Raw genomic sequence first — 14,362 nt, 5'->3', positions numbered from 1 at the left:
AAAATCCTCATGCTAGCTTGTCAATACCACACTAGCGAAATTCATTACAAAATTTATGACCATGTAACAAACTAGACCAAAGTTGTACAATCAAAATCCACTACCACGTTATTCTGCAGAATATGTTTTGCCACTTGAGATTTCCATTTTATGAGATTTGGTTTTGCACCTCTCCTTCCATACTATTGTTTCATGTGTTTGTTGTAGTGTATGATAATACATTTATTCCTACATAAAATAAAATAGAGTTTCAATTTCCTATTTCTTTCCCCTCTTAATCTCCTTACTTTTTACATTTGTTCCTTTCACTCTCCTATTTTTTTCACCTTACGGATTTTATACAATATTTGGGATCTAGACAGCAGTCAGAGTACGAGAGCACAACTTTTTTCTCCTCACTCGTTGCCCATGCCCAAGCCTTTCTCTCCTTCATATATATATATATATATATATATATATATATATATATATATATATATATATATATATATATATATATATATATATATATATATATATATATATATATATATATATATATATATATATATATATACCTTATATATCATTTCTTAATCTTATATTTGTTTTTTTTTCTCCATATATTTATTGTTAGAGCTACCACATCTCTTTTTAGATTTTATCTTCCTTCTTGCTCAACATTAGTAAACATAAAAAGATAAAAGAGTTTCACCAAACATTGTTATCACACCAATGCATTTATCGCACATACTTTTGTGATCACACAGCTAAAAAACAAATGATTGTGCATGATGCTTACACAAATGAAAACTTGACAAAACCTCTAAGCTTATATTAGTTTCAATAATCCTTTTTTTTTTCTTTTTTTCCTATAAACATGTTTTTTATTTATTTTTTAAATCTAAATTTACATGTGTGATGATTCTTTAATGTTTATGAAGTTATATCTTATTATCTTTACTTTCTTTATTAAGTTTTAAAAGATTGATAGCAATATATAGTATATAGATTGACTATAGTGTATGCTATAATTGGATTTTATCTCATCCTTTTTTAATGCACCACTACTTATCTTTTCTATTCACTTATGTAAATCATGTAATGTCGTGGAAGTGTTCTTCAAATGTAACTCTAGGTTTATTGCTCATACTTAGAGTCTTTTTCTATTCACTTATGCAAATCATGTAATGTTGGGGGTGTGTTCTTCAAATGTAACTCTAGGTTTATTTCTCATACTTAGAAAATGTGGGACTTGGATTCATATTTGGATTCCCAACAATCTCCCCCTCAAGGGTGAGTCCCTTCCATCTTAATGGAACTCGCTTACCTGAATACCCTTTGCTAGGAAGACAAACCATCGGCTCTGATATCACTGTTGGGTCTATCGAGGAGGAGGTTCCTTGTGGGTTACACAAACACAAATAACATCTGAGCCAACTATATAAGAGATCGACATCACTCTTTATCCAAAACCTTAAGGCAATGGGTTAATGGGTCTTTCACCTTTATATATTGCTCTACTTTCTCATTTCTTATGTGTATATAAACTCATGTCAATATCTTATTTTATTCGATGTGAGATTTTGTTTGTACCCAACAACTATAACCAACGAGGACTACAACTTGGAATCAGTTCTCACTCAATCCTAAGCTAGTAAAATAAGATTAGTGATTCGTTTATCCAACAACAATCATAAATTAATTCACAAACAAATTGAACGAAAACATAGATAAATATCCAAGAAATAAAAGCATAAAGATTTAGCATTGATTACATCTAACCTCAACACTAGAGAACTCCACTACTCATAATATTGGAATGCAATCTCAGCACCATCTAGACATAAGATTTACATGAAATTGTCTCTCTCGAGCCTCCAACATTATATTCTTACTACACTACTAGTACATATTTAATTCTCCACTCAATGCCTAAAATGAGGACATAAGGTATGTATTTATAAACTATCCAGGATGGTACTCAACTCAACTTTGGTGCTCAGCCATAAAGGTTTCCCTCCATGTAGGGTTTTCTTTTAATCACCTTAAGTGCTCAACATCGCTTTAAGCCTTGGTACAATTACATTCCCGCTCCAGTAGAAGCATTCCCAACAAACCACAATCACGAGTAGTCATTTCTAACTGTCGTTCATCTTAACGGAACTTGCTTACCTGAATACCCTTTACCAGGAAGACTTTCGATATAGGGACAATTATACTCGTCCGAGCCGGTCACCAAGACAAACCATCAGCTCTGATACCACTGTTGGGTCTATCAAGGAAGGGGTTTACCGGGGAGATACAATATCAATGAGATCTGAGCCTAACCACATAAAGGATTGACACCACTCTTTACTCAAAACATTAAGACAATGGATTAATGGGTCTTTCATCTTTATATAGTGCTCTACTTTCTCATTTTTATCTAATGTGAGACTTAGATTCACACTTGGATTCCCAACCATCACTCTTAATTTATTATTATTTTTTATTTCTTGAGATGTTTGTAGATTTGTAGTAATTTACTTTTTAGGTAATAGTCACTAGAAGTCTATAAAAGACATATTATCTTTCAATGCTTGTGTGAGTGGGTCTCACAAATTGAATATATATTCTTATAATTAAATTTCTTATATTATAAAAAAAATATTTTTACTTTTTTGAATGTGAAAGGAAATGAGACTAATATGAAAAATAATTTTTTGGCTTTTCTATTATAATATTATAGGTCATGTAAGGAATGTTAAAAGTATTTTTCCAATTAATTGAATCTTATTGTAGGCAAAGTAACAAAAGTAACAACATTTTTTATCTTTTAACCATTACTGTTATTAATTAAGAATTTATGGTATGATGTATAGGTAGCAATGACAAAAGAAATAGATTAGTGTTCTAGTGGGGTTGAAGGTCCCTCGCTAAAACACTCTTGATAGTACTGAAGACTGGATGGGCGTTGAAGACCGGACGGACGTTGCTTGCACGCCCTCCTCCTTCTCCAAGTCGGGCAGAAGGGCACCTGTCAAAGGCACTCCGACGCTCAAGTCAGTAAAATGACCGAACGATTAGCACCATAAATAAGGCATATGGTGTGCATAATGAGTAGTCTGTCTAGAAATTATACTTGGGACTCTTATTTATACTGGTTGTAATGTGCTTTTACCTTTTGTCAGCCTAATGACGGCCCAATCACGCCTTAATCTTCATTAGGGGCTTTAATGAGCTATTATCGGCCTGGATGATCGACCGGGTGGTTGGTCAGCCTAGATGATCAGTCGGGTGGATGGTCAGCCTAGATGATCGACCGGGTGGTTGGTCGGCCTAGATGGTCGACCTGTGGTGTTGGCCTGGTGGTTGGTCGGCCTGGATGATCGACCGGGTGGTTTGTCGGCCTAGATGATCGGCCTGGATGATCGGCAGGGTGGTTGGCCTGGATGATCGACCTGGTGGAAAGGCCTAGTGATTGGCCTGGATGATCGGCCTGGTGGATTGGCCTGATGGATCGGCCTAATGATTGGCCTGGATGATCGACCTGGATGATCGGCCTCGTGATCGGCCTGGATGATCGGCTTGGATGATCGGCCTGGATGATCGGCTTGGTGGATCGGCCTAGTGATTGGCCTGAATGATCGACCTGGATGATCGGCCTGGTGATTGACCTAGATGATCGGCCTAGTGATTGGCTTGGATGGTAGGCTTGGTGATGCCCAAGAGACTGTACGGTATAATTAGTATCTATCAGTTTAAGAATATAATTTGCAGATAATTGATATTTATGGTATTTATTATTTATGAGTATTGAATAATGGATATTTTAATAGTAGTTTATAACCGGTTACTGAAGATATAGTACTATTTGTATTCACGAGTATTTGTTATCTATAAAAAATTAAAATTAAAATTATATTTTATAAAATTAACTTTAATTAAAATTAAAATTAATTTATAATTTATTAGATTAAATTTAATTAAATTTTAATTTATATTATATTTTATATATTTTTGTAATTTTTTTTATTTTAGTTTAAAAATTTATAAAATATTTTTTTTAAATATCTGTATATCTATATATTTTTACAAGTTTTAAAATATCTAAGAATTTTAAAATATGTTGAATATTTTTTAAACAAATAACGGATGAACTTTTATATATATTGTAAGTTTTCAAATTTATCTCAAATTGTTCTACTTTATAGTTATATGTGAAAATATTTTGCTCCTATTAAATTTGAACTCTCAAACTCAAAATTTGTGTATTTGCATTCAATATGGACCAACCTAAATATCTTATTAAATCATATTTTTGTCTAATTCTTCATGTAATCCCGGTCATGTACTAAAATGGATTTTCAATTGTGATAAACTCATAAATAATTGACAACCATCAAAAGATTGTGCTTTGGAGCTCTCTTTGGGTCTATGTCAACAGAAACTTTGGTTGACATGTGCTTAATTATCATATGTTTCAATTGTCATTTTTTTAATGTTCTTAAATGAATGGATGTTGTATTCTTAAAAAAATGACCATAAGTGCGAAATTATAATTAAACATTCTCTAATTACTTATTAAAATATAAAATATAATAATTATTATTTACTTCTAATGAAATATTCTCTTATAAATTTTCGTTATGATCTTTATTTTTTTAAGAGAGATGTACAAGTCATATCCATTATTCAATCATATTTTAATAAATAATATGTTTAATTTATTTTTATGAAATAAATGACCGTACAAAGACGCTGATTCACATAAAAGATTTATTTTCCTTTTTTTATAAGTTATTAAAAATAATAGCATTCTTATAAATTACATTTTTAAGACTTATTAGTAAATTCCGTCTTATTTTATTTGTGTGTCGGATTTGCTTAAAATAGCATGTGGGTGTAAAACTATGGATAGATGCTAGTTTATTAGAGTCGAATTTTTGAGGGTAACCATGATTTATCGTTAATTTTTAAATTAATTGTTTAAGTAAAATAGTTGTGTTGATTAAGTTGAAACTAATGTGTTTCTTACAATTTATTTAATATTAGTTTAATTTATGTTGATTTTATCAGCATTAATAAAATGAACTTAAAAAAAATTATAAAATGTCTTTTTGTTTAATAAACATAAATGAATAAAATAGAAAGAGAATTATAGTGGATAAAAAAAATTAATGAAAAAATCGGTATAAAAGAAAAAGATGATGAGAAAAATGAGATGAAATAAAAACGTAAATGAAGGAGATAAATATGGATGAAGTTTGAAGAGATTTATCAATATGAAAAAAAAATAGAAGTGATAAGATTTATATAAAAAAGAAAATAAGAAAATTGTTGTCAAAAATATTTGTCATATTTAAATTTAGGTCTTTAAGTTAAAAATAATTTACTATTCATATTTAATATCACAAACGGAAACAAATTTATAATATATAACTTAGTGTCAATTTATTTACCATTAACTTAAATAAATAAAAATAGTAACTTTATATTTATTTGTTTTAACTAGTGTTGGTTAAGTTTTTATTTATTTTAATATTTATTTTAGTGAATGTTTATTAAACTTATACTAATCCAACACTAGGAATGAAAAAACAGATTATCTGGATTCGTTTTGGCTTGGCTTACCCTTAGTTCACCAAAAATCAGTTGAGCAACTGTAACTTATCTTACAAGAAAAACTAGTTTGACAAGTTGGTAAGTCACTTTCTTTTTACTTTTTAAAAAAATTTGTTTACGTATATACTATAAAAAATATTAAAAATATATATAATTATATAAATAAATATTAAAAATATATATAATTATATAAATATATTTTAAGTTTTTAATAAACTAATTAATATTTTTAATTAGATGAATTAAAATAATTATTAAATTTATATGTTAAATTATTATATTATAACTAATAATTAAAATTTTATTTATAAATATGAATGATTTAAATTATTATATAATTGTATATTTGTATATTTAAAAAAATATAATATAAAATATTTAATTTTTTAAATTATTTTAATTTTAATTTGTAATTTAAAAAAAATAAAATAAAATAAAACGGACTAACGAACCGAGAGAGATGAATTCCCTTTTAGTTCGCCAAATTAACGGATTAGATCAACTGAATTAAAGTAGTTACAAATTATTAATCACGAGTCATTTTGTTATTCCTATCCTGACATGAATATTTATTTATTGAAAAAATTAAACTTGTTTTATTGCATTAAAATTGATTTAATATATGTTATTAAAGTCTAATATTCATCATATGCGTTGCATAAACAAACCAGTTTGCAAAAATCATATAGGACATAAAAATCAAAAAAAGAAAAAGGAATTGAGTGTATGGAGATAAAGAGGGAGAAGCAGGAAATGAAAGAGAATGATGGAGAAGGAGGGTCCATCAAGGTGACGATGCACGTGACGATGCTTCATCAAACCATCAAATTCCTTTTCACCATACAAACCAATCCAACATCAAGACATGCCACGTGTCATGTCGTCTGCTCCAACAAAATTGCATGTGATGACCTCAGTCTCACACCAGACCACACCCCAACCTTCTTCTTTTTCCTTCTTCCTCTCAAATCCATCAAATCAACACTCTCTCTCTTCATCTTCTTCTTCTTCTTCTTCTTTCCCTTTTGTTCTTCTTAATATCCTTTAATTTCGTCTTCATTAAGAATTAAGAGGCTCTTAATTAAGGATATTAAAGTCATAATCAATCGTCATTTCATTAATTCCCTCCAAATTGCTCACTACAACAACTCTTTAGTCTGCCTCTTCGCCAATTATTGTGTCTCAAATGCAGTGTTCACTCTGACTTAATACACTACCACTGAAAGGAACAACTCTCTATTACAAATTATCATAACAGTTACACTTTTATTACCTTACAATATAAATTTAATTATTTCTCACAATTTATCTACGAAAATATTAAGTTTCTAGAACATCTTTCATATAAGATCATGTACACAATTATAACTTTTAAGACTTTCTGATTAGAGTATGGTAACATGATATCAAAATTAAATTTTTTAATTTTAAATAAAACTTTAAGTCATAAAAATAAATAATATTTTTATATTAAAAATATACATTTTTATTAATAAGAAAAAATAATTAGAAAACGTGTCTTGTAAAATTGCACTAAAAAGTTACAAAGCTTTTAAAAATAATGAAATCTTACACAATAACTCTTAAAATGGAGATAGAGAGAGCTTAAAACTACATATACAATGTTTTTCTTGAAAATTACTGAGAGATGTAAGGAAATTTACGTTCATATTTTATTCATCGTGTATATTATTTAAACTATGTTACTAATTCAACTTTAGATCGAGTCAATATATTGCTAATGGAATCGATATATATTGTATAAATCTAATTGTGGGTTCATAAACAAATAATTTTATAAAATACTAAATTGTACTGGTTGTTTGTATAGAAATGTGGTATTTAATAGAAAAAAACTATTTTAAGTAATATGTGAAGTTTCTTTTTAAATTATATAAAATGTTATATATTTGATTATTTTTATTTATACTTATTTATTATAGTATTTTTTATATATACTTTTGAACTTTAATTGTACTTATCTTAATTTAATTTTGAATTAAATTGTTTTTAATATTTAACTTTTAAATTTTATTTCTTTTTGTACTTTATCTATTTTTCTTAATTTTGAAAATATTAGTTGAAGAATCAATTTTGGAAGAGTTAGGAGGTTTCACATCAAAATATGAAGGAATGAGAGTTTATATGAAGCCTCGTTTGTTCATAGTCATTTTGTAATTTGATGTAATTGGATCTATTCTCATTTAATTGTTATATTTATTTTTCTTCAATTAATGATTATTATTTTCGATCTATACTCAATGTTTATATTGTCCTAATTTTGAAATTAATAGATTGTATAATTTTTATAATTTCAATTGTAATTTAAAAATTCTTTTAAAATTAAAAAAAATACCATCAATTGTTTTATGTCTACAAAAAGGATATAGAGAACCGATCCCCTTTCTTTCTTTCATAAAGCAAGTACTTAATTAAATTAATTTAAGATATTGATAGGAAAAATAAGAAATTTAGGCTTTTTCACTTAAAGAAGTAAAACCCAAATATAATTTCGTGAATAGATGATAACGTAGTCTTGATTAAATGAAAACAATACGAATGTTAACAGAGTTAATAAAGTTAAATTCCAATAATTGTGCTCATTTATATTGATCTTATACATATGCACCAATTATTTGATTCTTATTTTTTATGCAATTTGTAAAAGATAGGTATCTTATTACTCAAATTCTTATAGTTTAGAAAGAATATTTATCTATTTAGTTAAGACATAATCTATTTGAATATAATTGTATTTACTATTTTATTACTAAAAGAATTTCTTTTATCAATATTTTCAACAAAGTAATACTTAATATACCTTATAAAAACTTTTGAATTTATAAATTAACTTTTATATATAAAAATTAACTACGCTCACTCCACGTAAAAATAAAATGACCTTTCTAACTAAATGGGTATTTTTCAGAAAATAATTTCCTAATTATAATTAAATAAGAAAAGAGTCTAAACTAAAGTTGCATGTGATCCACAAAATACTTATCTTTATCCGTATAAGGGAGTAGGGAAAACATTTTCGAATGTATAAACTTTTTTATAAAGAAGAACAAGATAAAAGACTTCATAAACAAGTAGTTAGAGGCCAAACACTCCCTGTTCGATTCCCCTAATTATCATTAACTTCAATTATAATACAAAATTATTGTGGGTTCATGCTTAGCATAAAAGTTTGAAAAGCACACTTTCGTATAGGGATAAGAGAAATTTTAAATAATTTCATTTAATTGTTTAATGTTTGTTATAAGTTTTCTAGAGTAGAAATAACAAAATGATTAATCCTTTATCTGCTATTAATAATTTCCCTCTCTCCATTAGAAAACTATATTTCTATTCCATTTTTTATGGAGTAGAGGATAATAAGCTCATGAATAAAATAATCAATTATAAAAGAGAAAAGACATAAAAAAAAGTGAAGAAATTGATATTTCATTGAAATTATCTTGCCCACTATCTCTTCCTTCTCGAAATTACAAGAATAAATATAACTTTTAAAAAAATAAATTTTCTGGCTTTTATTATGAATAATTGTTTTCTTTTGGGGGACTTATATTAATATTTTTTTCTTTATTTATTTTTCCTAAAAAAAAGGGACAAACAACCTAACAAACCCTCAAGATGAGAGCTTTTATATATATATATATATATATATATATATATATATATATATATATATATATATATATATATATATATATATATTATAAATTAAAATATAAAATTCAATGGGTGAGATTCTTACCTTTTTTTTTACTCAAATATTTTCAGTCATTTTCCTCAACCGGAAATAATTTTGCATCTTAAATATTTCAAATTAGAGTTCTTATTTTGTTTTTGTACTATTAAAAGTATTTATTTATTATAAATTGTAATCATACAAAAGAAAATAAACATTATGAATAATGCACTAAAAAGTAAAATACAAATTAATTATATATATTTGAAACAAAATAATCACAGGTTGGATATAGCTGCATTCTTTAACGGTCATTTGTTAGGATGTTGGATTGTTTCTCCAGCTATTGGTATGGTAACCAACCCACCACCATTTGTCATTTTCATTCTGTTAGAATCACTTTCATTGTTAGGCCTTGTTTGTTTTCCCCATACCCTTATCTTCTTTCTACAAACACATCTTATTATGAACACAACAGTGTGCAGTTAATCCAACCTATGACCACAGTATAAAACATCAGTAATATAGAATCACTTTCTTAAACCTGCTAAAATACCTCATTTTCTTTGTAGCATTAAATAGGAAAAAGGTTATAATAATTTGACATCATTTCTTTCTTTCTTTCATTCCTCCTTTAACCCGTTTTCTTTCCAACCAAACCTGAGGTTATGATTGAAATCAACAAAAATAAATAGATAGGTAGGAATAGGATTTTATTTTATTTTTTTATCATCAATTTCCATTTTTTTCATTATTAAACCAAGCATATCATATATATATATATATATATATATATATATATATATATATATATAAAGAATAAAGTATGTATGAATTAAGGGACTAGAAAATTTATAATTAAAATAAAAAATTATGAAGATGTTTATTAATTTATTTATTTGGTGAGGAATTGTGAACATGTCTATTCTTGATTTAATGAAGGAGTAGTGTCTAGGCCCCAATCTTTGTTTGCTAAGTGGGATGGTGGTGGATGAGCTAGGTTGGTATACTGAAGGAGGAGGTCACACAAAGTTAAGAGTGTAGTGGTGACGGTGACACAGATGTCGGAAGAATTAAGAAAGATGGGACTGCTACTTTATTAACAACAACAAATCTTGTGAACACAACATAGGATGCAACTCTTTAAGATAGGTCACTGTTTAACAACTTTCAGGTTAGGTCCAAAAAACCCTAATAAATTTCCTTATGTTACTCATGTTTAGGTTAATTATATATATTTTACCACTCGACTAAATATATATATAATTTTCATAAACCTTATGTTTACTTGTTGTGTCACCTAATGCAATAAATTCGCGTCTTTTTATTGTTGACTTAATAATTAAAGGCTATTTTTAAAATAACATAAAAACTATTTCAATGGACATCTCATAAATATGAAAAAAAAAGGTATGCATGTGATAAGTATAGATATTGCAAACCATCATGTTAGCATGACACATGTACAAGAGATTATTTCACTTATTTTTAACATGATTTTCGTATATTATTATTGATAGCAATAACTAAACACTATCCAGAACCCTGAATCTGAGTATATTCTCATTTTAATATGTTTTATTTTATATTCAGTTTGATTGCACCAATATTCAAGTTATGTGAAGCAATGTTGGTAATTGGTATATAGTTTACTTTGATAATATTTAAAAATATTTTACATTATTATTTTTTATAAAGATGCCAGAAATTTGATTGATCTTTCTTTTTACTTTTATTAAAACAACAACAATATCGATTTGTTTCCCCCGTTATAGTTTTTTTGTCTTAAACTTTTGTTGCTATATATATCCCACTTCCGAGATATGCTCGCACTTTTGTTTTTTATCCATACAAAAGCAACATAGATTGGTGCGAACAATACTCGAAGTTCATATATGCTAAATGTGGTATTATTTTATTTGTGAAAGAAGAATGTTTTAACATATCCATAGTTGAGGCAAAAGAGAACATGTACAGTTAAGGTTTGAAAACTTAGGTGTATGATATAAGTAGCATATCCAACTTTAACTGTCGAAGAAATCCCATGATTCCTTTTTCTTCATTTACGGTTAAAAAGGACAAATTACTAGCCTGTTTGAATCCGACAAGAAGTTGGAAGTTAGAATCCAATTGAAGTCCATGATAACAACCGAAGACCAAAGGATAGATAGGAAATCTTTAAAGTACTTTATTTAAAAGTCTTCAGCACAATCTCTCAAAGCAATGCGTGCGCAGTTCCCTAACATGGTTACTTTAATTTGAAGAAAGTCTCCAATATTAGTCGAAATTCAAAGCCATGAGATATTGTAATTAATGAATATTGTCACGCTAAAGAGTAGTTTTGATGATTCATGGTGCTGATTACAGGTCCTTTTTTGTTCTTTAAGAAAAGAGGAAACTATGGGCTTCCGACAATTTCTTAAAATTTGTCTAAACTTTCGTGAAGCCAAATTAATGCATGTATCTCTCACCTACTACTATTACAACAACAAGTTCAAGATTGAAACTTTCGGTTCGTATGTCCAAGGGTGCATTCGGATAACAAATCATTGTCTTGGTTGACCCTGGTTTCAGATTGTTCACCACTCACTCTAAAGTTGCTATGATTCAGATCCTCAACACACTTTATCATAACTGCAAGCTGCATGCTCTGCATGCAGTTTGCTTTTTAGGTCAAATAATACTAATCACAAAAGGACATCAAATACTATTTTTTATTACTAACTCTATTCCTGGTCATGTGTTTTTTAAGTTATCTTTTATACGTAGGAATTAGAAATATATACAAATAACAACTCATATACTATGTTTAATCAACTACACTATATTTTCTCAGCAATGTTATTTATAATTATTTATTTTGATTTCTTAAGTCGATGTCAACTATTTTTTTTAATACGTTTTTCTGACTCCAAACACAGCTAGAAGTCCTTCCTTCACTTTGTACTTACTATACCGTTATGTTGAGTTGGAGAGTTACCTACAGAATATATTTCAATGTCAACGTCAATAAGAATTAGACAATACTAGCAATAAATGTGTAATGAAGGTAAATAATCTATTACAATACCTCAAACATGTATGTATAGATTTCAGAATAAGTTTCAAATTAGTAACGGTCTAATTACGGTCCAAATAGTAATAATCTTACTTAAGTTTAACGTAATCGTTTTTAATATTAATTCTTGTTTAATCAGATTGTTCGAGTATTTGACCGATTCTTTTAGCGTTCTAGACTAACATAATCGTCCGAGCTAATCGGACGATCATAGTATACACTATTATTATTATTATTATTATTATTGTTGTTGTTGTTGTTGCATTCTTTGTCTACTTAAAATTTTAATATTTTGTACATTAAAAATTAGAGAGAAACATTGACATAAATCACATTAAGCAATTGCAGATGTTTTTTTTTATATAAAAAAATTACATTTCGTAATCTGTCTGAGCTATCTCTTATAGTAAACAGATAAAAGAAATAAAGGTGATAGTATTAGCATAAAAAATAATTGATTCATTTTTTAATGTAAATAGAATGCTAATTAATACATGCTGGAAAGTAGTTAAGAGATAAAATAATTCATTACTTTTACATGAATATGTAATATCTATTGGTATTAATGCACTCGCACTTAAAAACATTTCGTTTATGAATTTATTAATCAAAAGCAATGGGGCAATTAAAATATTAGTAAAATATGCTCAATGTTTTTTAAATATTATTATAAATCTATTTAACAGAACTATCTAAAATGAAACAGTCGACCTTGTGAAATTTACAGCAGATTGAGAAATAAATAAGTAATTGTTAGTGCTTTAGAAATTGTGTACCTAAGTGACACGTATTGACTTTAATCCATCTACTCTATGGGTTTTATACTTTGAACAAAAGTGACGTTACATGAATTGGGCCTTAAGCCCAATATGAAGAAAACAAATAAAGGGCATCTGGTGTATTAGGTTCCTTCAATAATAACCAGAACAACAACACTAGAATAATTAATTTTGGATTAACATGATTATCAACAACGTTAAGATGACCTATTTATCTAGGGGCGCCAGTTTCCGAAAGGGCATGTGTTTGAATCCCATTCTTGACAAGCTTTTTATTTTAATTTTTATAATGTATTGAGTAAAATAAAATAAATGTACAAATTAATATATAATTTGAATTTATCCCTAAAAATATGCAAATCTATTTTTAAAATTAAATCCGTTCAAGTTAACTTTTAAAGACGCGTCATTTAGGTAACTTTTTAATAATGAGTGATGTATCTCACCCCCTCTTACTCCATATGTATATCTAATTACAAAATAATACAATATGTAAATTCAAAATGACTCAAAAATAGAGCTAAAGGTGAATTTACTCGTAACAAATTTGTTTGGATAAAAGTGTTAGGCTTTACACCAAAACTTTTGTCATAGCATACGATATTATAAAATGAGTAAGAAAATTCTTACAAAAACGCTTAATTTTTAAAAAGAAAATATAATAAAAACATTTTTATTTTTCTTCGAAGTATGTTATTTTTTTTTTCTTATCTTTCCTATTCTACAAAATCGACGGCATAGATTTTTTTTTTCATATCCTTCACCTTTTCATTTCACATTTAAATATGAAATGTTGTAATAAAAAAAGATAAAAGCTTTAATAAAAAGAAAAACAATTTTTATCATATTAATTAATTTTGTTGACTTAGTCACTGAAGTGGATGATTCATCACTTGAATAAGTAACAAAATAGAGATAAAATAAATAAATAATTTTTTTTATTGAGAACCAAAATGAAAAACAAATGCAAAATACATAAATTTGCTTGCAGAAGTAAAATAAAGAAAACATGTATCACTTTACATAACTTGTGACTGATGTATCACTAAACAAATTAATAAACAAAATCACAGTATAAAAAAGAATCCTATTGAAGATAAAGAAAAGGAAAAATATTATTAACAATTATAAAAGTGAACAAAAAGTTATTTAGAAAAAAAAAATATGTATTATATAATGCTGATGACACCGTTATCAGGTAGGATGAAATATCGACTACCTTCATCATCATTTTTTATTTATTAT

Source organism: Vigna angularis, chromosome 2 (assembly GCF_016808095.1).
Source record: "Vigna angularis cultivar LongXiaoDou No.4 chromosome 2, ASM1680809v1, whole genome shotgun sequence".
NCBI lineage: Eukaryota > Viridiplantae > Streptophyta > Magnoliopsida > Fabales > Fabaceae > Vigna > Vigna angularis.
This window is presented reverse-complemented; position numbering follows the sequence as displayed.